Here is a 12,599-nt window from a genome sequence, read left to right as displayed (position 1 = left end):
AAATATCATTGCCAGCAGTGCCTCCGATAAGGGCTTAATATCCAACATATACAAAGAACTCATATAACTCAATAACAACAACAAAAAAAAACCCAAATGATCCAATCAAAAAATGGGCAGAGGGCCTGAACAGACATTTCTCCCTAGAGGACATACAAATGGCCAACAAATATATGAAAAAATGCTCAACATCAGTAGCTATTAGGGAAATACCAATCAAAACCACAATGTTCATACCTTTTAGAATAGCTATAATCAACAGGACAATGATAACAAATATTGGAAAGAATGCGGAGAAAAAGGATCCCTTATGCACTCCCGGTAGCACTGCAAGTTGGTACAGCCACCATAGAAAACAGTATGGAACTAAGAATTGATCTACCATATGATCCAGCATCCCTCTACTGTGTTTACCCCAAAGACTTGAAAACTCATATCCAAAAAGGTATTTGCACATGAATGTTCATAGCAGCATTCTTCACAGTGGCCAGAACATGGAAGCAAGTGAAGTGTCCTATTATAGATTATTAGTTAAAGAAACTAGTACATATATACAATGGAATATTACTCAGCCATAAGAAGAGATGAAATACTGCCATTTGCGACAACATGGATGGACCTCGATATAACCTTGCTAAGTGAAATATGCCAGAGAATGTTGAAAATCACATGATATCACTTATATGTGGGATATAATCCTAAAAGCAACAAATGAACAGGGCATACAAATGGAGACTCGTGGACATGGACTATAGACTAGTGGTTACCAGAGGACTATATTGTAGCGGTTACTAGTGGGGTGGGAGAGGTGGGAGGAGGTAGATGGGCTAAAGAGGGTCAAATACAGGGTTTAAGGGGAGAGTGAAGTGGATAAAAGGGATCAAATATATGGTAGCTGAAAGAAACTGGACTTTGAGTGGTAAACACACAATAGAATATACAGATGTCAAATGAAAATGTACACCTGAAAATTATATAATTGTATTAACAAATACTACCCCAATAAACTTAATTATTTTTTTAAAAAGTCAGAGGGATAATTCTGTCAGGAAGAGGTATTTTTTTTTTTACTAATCTACACAAAATAGGGAAGTCTTGACCTTAGAGGAAGATTATTAGAGGAGCTAAGTCTCTTTACCATGAGCTCAACAAGGGTAAGGAGAATTTACACAGTAGTTCCCCAAATCCCACCTTATAGGCATTGGTTGAAAAACTTGTGTGATTCCAATGATATTGTACTAGATCTAGGTGTACTACAGCCCCTTTACATAGCACATGAATCCTTTCTAGAAAGCTTCAGCTGTCAAAATTTCCCATATTTAGGTATCAGGTCTAGCTTATTTTGCATTTCACGTTGGTTGATATATCCCTCCTAACATTTTAAGCATTTAATGATAATTATAAGTCACGGTGTTTTTATAGATGAAAGGCAATCATGGAATTGTCCAAGCTGGAGTGTTAGGAAATATATAGTACAGTTCTTTAAATTCCACCTGTCTCTTAAGGATGAAAAGCCTAATGTTATTAAGGATGGAATTTTCCAGTCCATGTGGAGAAACATTGAGAATTGAGCTCTGGTCCATGAGGTCTAGTCTAATAGTTTATTAATTATCCCCTCTTATTGTTCAACCATTGGCTAGACCTATTAGTTTCGACCCTATAATTTAATGATGAAGAGGAAAGGAATGCCTTCTTCAGTTAGATATTTTTCTTCGGGAGAGCTCATGAAGAAAATATTAGAGAGGATTGGATTTCATTTTATCAAGGCAGTCTGGTCCTCAAGATGATCATTGGGTCAGGGAAGCTGCTTCAGGATAGAGTTTTTCTCTGGAAGCAACAAGATCACTGACAACAAAAATTTAAATTCTGCTTTCCTGGAATTATTCATTTTATTTTTATTTTTATTTTTTCCACTTTAATGAGTAAATTTTTTTTTTCGGAAGTATTTTTTTAATTACCACCTAGAGTACATTATCTAAGTGATGACATAGAAAAACTCGGCTTCTGTTCCCCTACAAAGATCAGCAGTTAGACAGCTATCTACAAACAAACACAGCTCTGGGAGAAATCTGGAGTCCACTTAAGAAACTTCAGCAGCATAATGGAACAAAAAACTAGAGAATAACTGCACAAAAAAGGAAACGAATCAGCTTAATTTTGCCTGCATCATTCCATGTCCCAAACCAGTATTGCTCAGTACCAAGATAGAACTCACCAATTAGAAAAAATGTTCTTCATTGGGAAAAGGAATGTGAAGTGAGTGACCCAATTCCCCAGATTTTCAAGACATTATACCAAGGACTAGCTTTAGTTTTGCCCCTCCTAGAGAATACTAAGAAAGCTAGGATATATAAAGATGGCTGGGAATAAGGAAGAAAAACAGGAGCTACCAATATCAGCCATGCGATGGGAGTGACCATGGTTCCCAGTCTCAGTAGCTTTTACCACTTAAGAAACCAACAGCCAACATGGCTGCTGTGGATCTCCTCCAGATATGACCAGTTTTTACCCCTTAGGTATTCACATTTACAAAATACCAGCTACCTGAATACCTTCCACCTTTCTCTGCCCCAGAACCTGCACCCCGACCGAGATAGGATCCCCACTGGCAGCCATCTCAGCCCTCTAAAGCTGCATGAGTATAAGACCTCAGCCCATACACCTGTATCTGTACCTCACTAATGTATACATGCTTGGGGCTAGCCCTTCCAGTCGTGTACTTCCATGTCACTCACCTGATGTTGGTCATCTATCTCCAATGACTTGTGCGTTGGGTAGACCATGCAGTGACAGGAGGAAACATGTATGACCCAGGACTCTGAAGCTATTTGAGGGCTTGGATCCAGTCCTGTCTCCTGTCAATGAATGGCACCAAGGTTCTCACCTGCAGCTAGCTGCTCCAGCTATGCAACTGTATGCCCCAGGCCTGACTCTCAACACTGGCCTCCATTGCTGTGCACCCATGGTGAAACCCAGCAACCATGGTAGAGCATGCCAACAGCCAGTGCCCCTTCCATGGCCAGTGTACCTATAGTTCATGTCAGTCCTAGTTACTTGCCCCGACCTGCACCACTATATGTGTATCTGGAACTGGCCCCTTCCATTAAACCGGCACCTGGCATCTGCAGCTGAATGTATGCATAACTAGCTATAGTAACTGCTGCTGCCTATACTGATTCCTAGCTGTTGGACCTGGCGGGGGGGGGGGTCTCTGAAGACTCAACAGCCTTTGCAGACATGGCAGAAGCTCTACAGCATTTGCAAAGGACCACACAGTTATCAATGCTGTGGAGTCCAATGGGTTAAAGAGAAATTAGGACTCCTAGACCCAGAGCCACCACTTGCCCCCACACTTGGCATTATGCAGCACTAAATCCAGAGTCTCATAGTATGCTCCAGTGTGTTCCCACCCACAGGCGAAAGTTTTTTTTTTTTTTTTTCTTTCTGAAGTCAGTCCATACAGTCTGGAAGAGGTGACAGTTTCTTCAAATGCACAGACACCCACATAAGGCTACAGGAATCACCAAGATTCAGAGAAATGTGACACCATCAAAGCCACAAAATACACTTCCAGAAATTGACCCCCCAAAAACGAGTATCCATGAATGGCCCAATGAAGATTTTAAAATAACCATTCTAAATATGCTCAGAGAGCTATAAGAGAACACAGATTACCATTTTAGCAATTAGGAAAACAATGCAAAAACAAAATGACAAGTTCAACAACGACATAGAGAACATAAAAAAGAACAAAAGAGAAATTTTGAGCTGAACAATATAATGATTGAACTGAAGAATTCAATAGATAACTTCAATAACAGATTTGACCAAACAAAAAGAGAACTACTGGTATAGGAGACAGATCAATGGAAATTATCCAATCAGAGGAGAAAAAAGAATGAAAAGGAATGAAGAAAGCATGCAATAATTGTGGGACATCATCAACAGAAACAATGTATCCATCATTAGTGTCCCAGAAGGAGAAAGGAAGAAGAAAGGGGTAGAGAGCTTCCTTAAAGAAATGATAATGGAGAACTTCACAATGATGAGGAGTGAAGAGATATGGATATCCACATTTTTAAGGTAATAAGTAACCCTGAAATTTCAATCCAAGATGATCTGTATGACACTTTATAATAAAATTGCCTAAAATCAAAGACAGAGGTGATGATGACATAGGTCATTCCTAAATTAGCTTGCCCTCATAAGAATGACTAACAACAGTTTATGAACAAGATACCCCTAAGAGAATCTTAGAACACAGAAGTGTGGCTGAAGTATTCCCCTTCACCACAGAGACCAAGACAAACTGCATTAGAAATATAAGAGAAACAGCTACATACTGACTGCATTGCCCCTCCTCAGGCCAGAGCATTACCAAGTAGAGAGGTCTCTCCTGAACCTACAATTTATCCACTTGGTAAAGAGAGCCTGGAGGGACATCCACCCACAAAGGCATTGTGGATTATTTTATGGGAGCCCCTACTTTGGTCTTGACACATGAGAATTATAGGAGAATGGGTGGGTATCAACCACAGGGACTCTGATTATGATGAAGAAAGGAAGAGGGGTTTACAACTATCAGCACTTTGGTGTTGAAAGACTGAGTTTCTATCTGAAGAGCCCAAGTAGTAGTCCCAAACAGCACTCTTGCTCATATGTAGAACTAAGATGATGGTACAGCCTGATTTGGGAACTCTGTTGGATATAGGTCTGCTTGATCTGGGCCCTCAAATGAGTTTTATTGGACCTGGAGCCTGGTCTGCTTATGCCCAGGTAGGGGAGCTGAGTTACAGCTACACATACTACAGACAGTGGCTTCCAGCCCCATCTAACCAGAAGGGCTGGACAGAAAATCTGAAAGCTCTGTAACTCAGTAGTCCTCAAACCAACAGGCAGGCAGGCAGAGCTGATTGCCCCAAGAGCAAAGCAAGTACTGGGAAAGAAGGGTTCTACTGCTAGGGTCAGACAGGGGAGTCAGTTTATTGCTCTACCCGCTGCTGACTGTAGCTCCCAATCCCTTCTGAACAGAAATCCTGTTCAAGAAAATTTGTGAGTTGACTGAAGTGAGCTCTCCGCATTCTGCTTATGCAAGATAGCTGATCAGGGCCCTATCTGCTATGGAGTATGGCTCCCAGCATTTTTGGCAAGAGGGGCTGGTGGATGCTGTATAGCCCAGCAATCTCAAGCAGAGAGGCAGGGAGACAGAGCTGAAACTGAAGAGTAAAGCCAGTAGCCCATTTTTGGCCAGGGATCTTGGGGCAAGTGTCAACTTGGGTCAAGGTTATAAACCAATAACCTTACCAACCTTGGAGTTGCTTCTTATGCTACATTCAGGCAGGGAAACTATTTATTATCCCACTCATTGCTTTGTATATCCTCCAGCCTACCTGAACAAGGAACATGACCAGAGTACACAGGAATCCGCATAGCTCATCCAAATGCCCTACTTACAGTGGCACTTGAAAATAGAACACAGCTCATGGCTTTCCCCATCAGCAAAGCAAACATGGTTACCTCACGTGACCAGGGAATTCAATACACACTCTTGCCCAATTCAGGGCCCCAAACAACAAGCCCTACAGGCCCTGGGTCCTGTCTTGTTTTCCTGCCAGGCTGAGGAAACTAATTCATACTTTCACCTACTGGTGAGTGTAGTAATCAATCCTGACCATAAAGTAAACCCGACTAGAGAATCCAGGCAATAGTGAAGCACATTGTACAGCATCGCTTGAACAAGAAATCAAGTCAACAGTCCTACCCAGCTGTTCTCAGTCGGTGATATTTCCCCTCACCTCCAACCTCAGAGTTCGAATAGTTTCCTTGCTCAAAAGTAGACCCTAATAGGAGGCCCCATGCGCCCAAGGATGTTACCAACTGACATGTCCAGTAACCCAAACTGAGCTGACTGGTAAAGAACTGTCTCTATCAAAGCAAAACTGTAAATTCTGAAAGAGGAGACTGCTTACATAAGAAATCAAAAGTCAAGAAGAATCAGATAAATATGACACCACCAAAGGAAACTAATAAATCTCCAATAATTGTCCCTGAAGAAATGAAAATCTGTGAACTGTTAGACAAGAAATTCAGAATAATCCTCTTAAAGAAGTTTAGTGAACCACAAGTACACACAGACAACTAAATGAAATTAGGAAAACAATGTAAGAACAAAATGAAAAATTCAACCAAAAAATAGAAACCATCCGAAAAAAAAAAAAAAACAGAAATGTTAGAGCTGAAAACACAATGATTGAACTGAATAATTCAATAGAGATCATTAAAAGGAGACTTAGCCATGCAGAAGAAAAAATATCAATGACCTAGACGATAGAACATTTGAAATTATCCAGTCAGAAGAGAAAAAAATAAGAGTGAAGAAAACCAATGGAGCTTATGAGACACAGTGAAAAGAAACAGTATTTATATTATGGGAATTCCAGAGAAGAGGAAGAGAAAGAAGCAGAAAGTGTATGTAAAGCAATAGTGACTGAAAACCATCCATGTATATAACAATATTATTTACAGTAGCCAAAACATGGAAACAACCTATGTACACATCACAGATAAATGGATAAAGAAATTGGTACACACACACACACACACACACACACACACACACACACACACACACATACATACAATGGAATATTATTCAGCCATAAAAGTAGGAAATACTGACATTTGCAGTAACATGGCTAGCCTTGAGGGCATATTACTAAGTTAAATAAGTCAGACAGAAAAAGATAAACACTGTATTATCTCACTTATATGAGGAACATAAACAAACAAAAATAAACTTATAGAAAAAGAAATCAGAGTTGTGGCTACCAGAGGTGGAGGGTAGGGAGAGGAAATTAGAGGAAGGTGGTCAAGAGGTACAAACTTCCAGGTCTAAGATCAATAAGTACTAGGGATATAATGTTCAACATGATGACTCTAATTAACACTGCCATGTGATATATATGGAAGTCATTAAGAGGGTAAATCCTAAGAGTTCTTATCACAAGGATTAATTTTGTTTTTGCTTTCTTTTTATTGTGTCTGTATGAGTTTCGTTGGATGTTAAGTAATCTTATTACCATAATCATTTCATGTTATATCTATTTCAAACCATTATGTCATACATCTTAATCTTATACAGTGATATATTTAAGTTATATCTCAATAAGACTGGAAAAGGTAAATAAAATCAAAGAAAAAGATTTTTAAAAGAAGCAAGAGAAAAATTTCTTTCACACAAGGCAATTCCCATAATACTCTCAGTGAGTTTTTTATCAGAGACCTTGCAGAACAGGAGAAAATAGGATTACATATATTCAAATGCTGAAAGAAAAAACCGCCAGCCAAGAATACTTCACCTGGCACATTGTCCTTCAGGTATAAAAGAGAGATAAAAAACTTGCCCAAACAAACAGAAATTGAGGGAGTTTATCACCACCAGACCTGCCTTACAAGAAATGATAACACTTCTTCAAGCTGAATTCAAAAGACACTAATTAATAACATGAAAACACATGCAAATCAACAGATTGGTAAAAATAAGCATACAGTCAGATTTAGAATACTCTAATACTGAAATATGGTGGTGTGTTAACCACTTAACTTTAGTATAAAGCAGCAGTCTCCAACCTTTTTGGCACCAGTGACTGGTGCTCCTATGATAATCTAATGCCTGACAATCTGAGGTGGAGCTGAAGCAGTGACACTAGAGCTGGGAAGTGGCTGCAAAAATAGATGAAGCTTCATTCACCTGTCACTCACCTCCTGCTGTGTGGCCCAGTTTGTAACAGGCCATGGACCGGTACTGGTCCACAGCCTGGGGATTGGGGACACATGGTATGAAGAATAAAGGATGGAAGAATTAAAAATAATCATAGCTATAATAATTTGCTAATGAAAACACAATGTAAAATGATGTAAATTGTGACATTATAAACATAATGTGTAGGGAGTAAAAGTGTAGGGTTTTTGTATGTTATCGAAATCAAGTTGTTATCAGTTTAAAAATAGACTGTTGTTTGTATAAGTTAGCCTTAGGGTAACCACAAAATCAAAAACTTTAGTAGATGCACACAAGATAAAAAGAAGGGAATCAAATATACCACTATGGAAAATCATCAATCCACAAAATAAGACAGAAAGAGAGGAAGAAAAAAAGAATGCACCTATTAAAAAAAAAAAAACAAAAACAAAAACAAAAAAAAACAGAAAAGCAATGAACAAAATGACAACAGTAAGTTTTTACCTACCAATGATTTCTATAAATAGAAATGGATAAAATGATTCAATCAAATGGCATAGAGTGGCTAAATGGATTTAAAAAAAAAAAGTCCCAACTATATGCTACCTGTAAGAAACTCATTTCAGCTTCAAGGATACATATAGGTTCAAAATGAAACAATGGAAAATATATTCCAGGCAAATGGAAACCAAAAGAGAGAAGGGGTAGCCATATTTATCTCAGACAAAATAGACTTTAATCCAAAAACTGGCATAAAAGACTAAGAAGGTCAATATATAGTGATAAAGTGGTCAATTTTCAAGAGAATATAAACATTGTTAATATATATGTACCAACATTGCACCAAATAAATATATTAAGCAAATACTAAGAAACATGAAGGGAGTAATAGACAAAAATACAATAGTAGTAGGGGACATCAATAAGGAAATATGGCACTTGAACTATATTTTAGATCAAATAGATCTAACTGACATATATGGACCATTTAATCCAATAGCATCACAGATTATACATTTTTCTCAAGCATAAAGATAACATCTTCCAGGGTGATCATATGTTAAGTCATCAAACAAGTCTTAGAAAATTTAAGAAAACTGAAATCAATCAACTATTTTTTACAACCACTATGGTATAAAATTAGAAATTAAAACAGGATAACCAGAATATTTACACGTATGTAAAAACTAAAAAACAATATACTTCTGAACAATTAATGGGTCAAAGAATAATTCAAAAGGGAAATCAAGAAGCCATTGAAAATAGAAACACATATAATAAAACTTATGGAATGCAGCAAAAGCAATGCTAAGAAGAAAATTTACAGCATAAATGTCAATATTAAGAAAAAAGAAAGATGTCAAATAAACAACCTAACTTTACACCTTATGAAACTAGAAAAACAAGAACAAAGTAATCAAAGTTAGCAGTAGGAAGATATAAATAAGATCATAGCACATCAATGAAATGGAGAATAAACTAAAGAAATGGTGAAAAAATTAAGCGCTGTTTTTTCAACTCCTTTACTCTTTAATTACTCCCCTTACCTTACAATAAGCAATAATTAACACAATATGAGAAGAACAAATATAAATTTAACATTTTGATGCCTGCATTTCTTTTTTCTAAAATATATAGAACATTAATTTGAAAGTTTAATGTCTTTCAGCTAGAATTTTTTTAAATTTATTTTTTATGGTGGCATTGGTTAACAAAATCTAGTAAGTTTCAGGTGTACAATTTAACAATAAGGCATATATGCCTTATTGTGTGTTCACCTCCTATAGTTAGATTTCTTCCTGTCACCACATATTTGACCCATTTTACCTCATCTACCTCCAAACTCCCCACTCCCTGCTCCCCTCTGGTAACCACTAGTCTATTTCCCATGTCCATGAGTCTCTGTTTGTCTTGTTCATTTGTTGATTTTAGGTTTATATCCCACATATAAGTGATAACATGTGGTTTTCAACTTTTTTCTGTCTGGCTTATTTCACTTAGCATGATTATCTCAAGGTCCATCCATGTTGTCGCAAATGGCAGTATTTTCAGATGCTTCCATGTCCTGGCCACTGTGAATAATGGTGTTATGAACATTCGTGTGCACATACCTTTTTAGATATGAGTTTTCAAGTCTTTGGGGTAAACACACACAGTAGAGGGATGCTGGATCATATGGTAGATCAATTCTTAGTTCCATACTGTTTTCTATAGTGGCTGTACCAACTTGCAGTCCCACCAGCAGTGTATGAGGGTTCCTTTTTCTAAGAGCTGTTTTTAAAGATAAACAAAATTGACAAACTTTAGCTAGGTATACCAGAAAAAAAGAGGTTTAAATGAGGAAAAATAGAAATAAAGAGGAAAAGTAACAACTGATACCACAGAAATACAAAGGATCATAAGAGACTATTATGAACAATTATTCATATACCAAGAAATTGGACAACCTGAAAAAGTAGATAAATTCCTAGAAATAAACGGCTTACCAAGTCTGGATCATGAAAAAATAGAAAAAGTGAAGTGATTAATAAAGACTAAAGAGATTGAATCAGTAACTGAAACCTCCTAAAAAGAAAGTCCCAGTACCAGATAGTTTCCCTGGTGAATTCTATCAAACATTTAAAGAAGACTTAATGTCAATTATTCTTAAACTCTTCCAAAAACTAGAGGAGGAAGGAACACTTCCAAACACATTTTACAATTCCAGCATTACTCTGATGCCAAAACCAGATTAAGACACTGCATGAAAATAAAACTGCAGGCCAGTATTCCTGAAGATTATAGATGTAAAAACTCTAAAAAAAATACTAGCAAACCAAATTCAGCAACAGTAAATGTATCATACACCTTGACCAAATGGAATTTATTCATGGGCTACAATGGTTCAACATATGTTAATAAATAAATGTGATACACAACATTAATAGCATTAAAGACAAAAATATGATCATTGCAATAGATGAAAAAATTATTTGACAAAATGCAACTTCCATTCATGACAAAAACTCTCAACAAATTAGGTATAGAAAGAACATACTTCCACATATGAAGGCCATATGTGACAAATGCATAGCTAACAACATACTCGATGGTGAAAGATTGAAATCTTTTTCCTGTAAATAAGGAACAAGACAAGAGTTCTCACTCCCTCCTCTCCTTTCCAACATAGTACTATAAGCCCTAGCCAGATCAATTAGGCTAAAAAGTAATAAAAAGTATTTATTCATAAAAGGACAAGTAAAATTGTTTTTGTTTGCTGATGATATGATATTATTGTAAATAAAATATCCTAAAGTGTCCATTGAAAAATTTTCAGAAATAATAAATTCTTTAAAGTTTCAGGATATATAATGAATATATAAAAATCAATTGCATTTCTAGACACCAACAGTGAACTATTGGAAAATGAAATAAAGAAAACAGTACCATTTACAATAAGTATACAAATCTTAAAGAATAGATTTAACTAAGGAAGTTAAAGATATCTATTGAAAACTGCAAAACATCAATGAAGGAAATAAAGAAGACATAAATAAATGAAAACATATCCTGTGTTCATGAATTAGAAGAATTAATATTGTTAGAAATGTCCATCCTAACTAAAGCCATAAATAAATTCTATGAAATAACCATCATAATCCAATGGCATTTAAAAAAGAAAAGTAGGAAAAGCAATCCTAAAATTTTCTTGGAACCACAGAAGACCTTGAATAGTTAAAGCAATTTTTAGAGAGAAGAGCAAAGCCAGAGGCATGACACTTTTTTATTTCAAACCATGTTACAAAGCTATAGTAATGAAAACACTGTGGTACTGGTATAAAAACAGACATGTAGACCAATGGAACAGAATCAAGAGCTCAGAAACAAATCCACACATATATGGTCAACTAATATTTGACAAGGGAGCCAAGAATACTCAATAAAGACAAGATAGTCTTTTCAATAAACGACTTTGAAAAAACTATATATAATAACGAAGTGGAAGAAGGTATTCAGGGGAAGGGAGTACCTTGAACTGTAGAACAAAGCTATTGTCTTTGCTGAAAGTTTTTTTCCAATGATTTTCTAAGCTTAGATCCATTCAATTTCAGAGCTATGAAGATTTTGGAGGTAAAGGGACGTAAGTTCCACCTTAGAAGTCAGGAGACCCTGATTCTGATTTACTACATGACCTTAGGCAAGTCCCTTTCCCTCTCTGAAACTTGGTTTTCCTGCCAAGCAACATGAAGGAATTGGTCTAAGTCAGTGGTTCTCAAACTTCAGTTTCCATTAGAATCCCTGAAGGGCTTGCTACAATACATATTTCTGGGTCCCACCAACAAAATTGTGATTTAATAGGTCTGGGAGTGGATTGGAGATTCTGAATTTTTAACATGTTCCAAAGTGATGCAGTTCTTCTGGTCCATGAACCATACTTTTTTTTAAGTTTGTATTTTTAATTTTTCAATTACAGTTGACATTCAATAGTATATTAGTTTCAGATATACAGCATAGTGGTTAGACATTTATATAACTACCTACTTGGCACCATACATAGTTATTATAATATTATTGTCATAAATTATATAAATGTCTAATCACTGTGCTATATACCTGTTCACCTGAAACTAATATGACATAATATTGAATATCAACTATAATTGAAAAATTTTTTTAAATTTAAAAAGAAGTACAAATTAGCAGTTACAAAATAGTCGTGGAGATGTAAAATCCATGGACCATACTTTGAGAACCACTTGTCGAGGTTACTTCAAAGGGTCTCAGTACTCTAGAGTTCTGTGTTAGCTCTCTTATACCAGTAGTTATTTAACCTCTTCTCAGTTATGAGGTACTTTTTGGAATCTAATGGTCTATGGAC

General features: G+C 36.4%; 1 protein-coding gene across 1 annotated transcript in view; it reads left to right on the top strand.

The window, feature by feature from the left end:
* LOC112469042 (vascular endothelial growth factor receptor kdr-like) overlaps positions 1-12,599 on the top strand; it is a 199,235-nt gene that overhangs the window by 176,082 nt on the left and 10,554 nt on the right. The gene's annotated exons all lie outside the window — the stretch shown is intronic.

This window comes from Pteropus alecto, unplaced genomic scaffold (genome assembly GCF_000325575.1).
Source record: "Pteropus alecto unplaced genomic scaffold, ASM32557v1 scaffold370, whole genome shotgun sequence".
In the NCBI taxonomy this organism is placed as follows: domain Eukaryota; kingdom Metazoa; phylum Chordata; class Mammalia; order Chiroptera; family Pteropodidae; genus Pteropus; species Pteropus alecto.
This window is presented reverse-complemented; position numbering and strand designations above follow the sequence as displayed.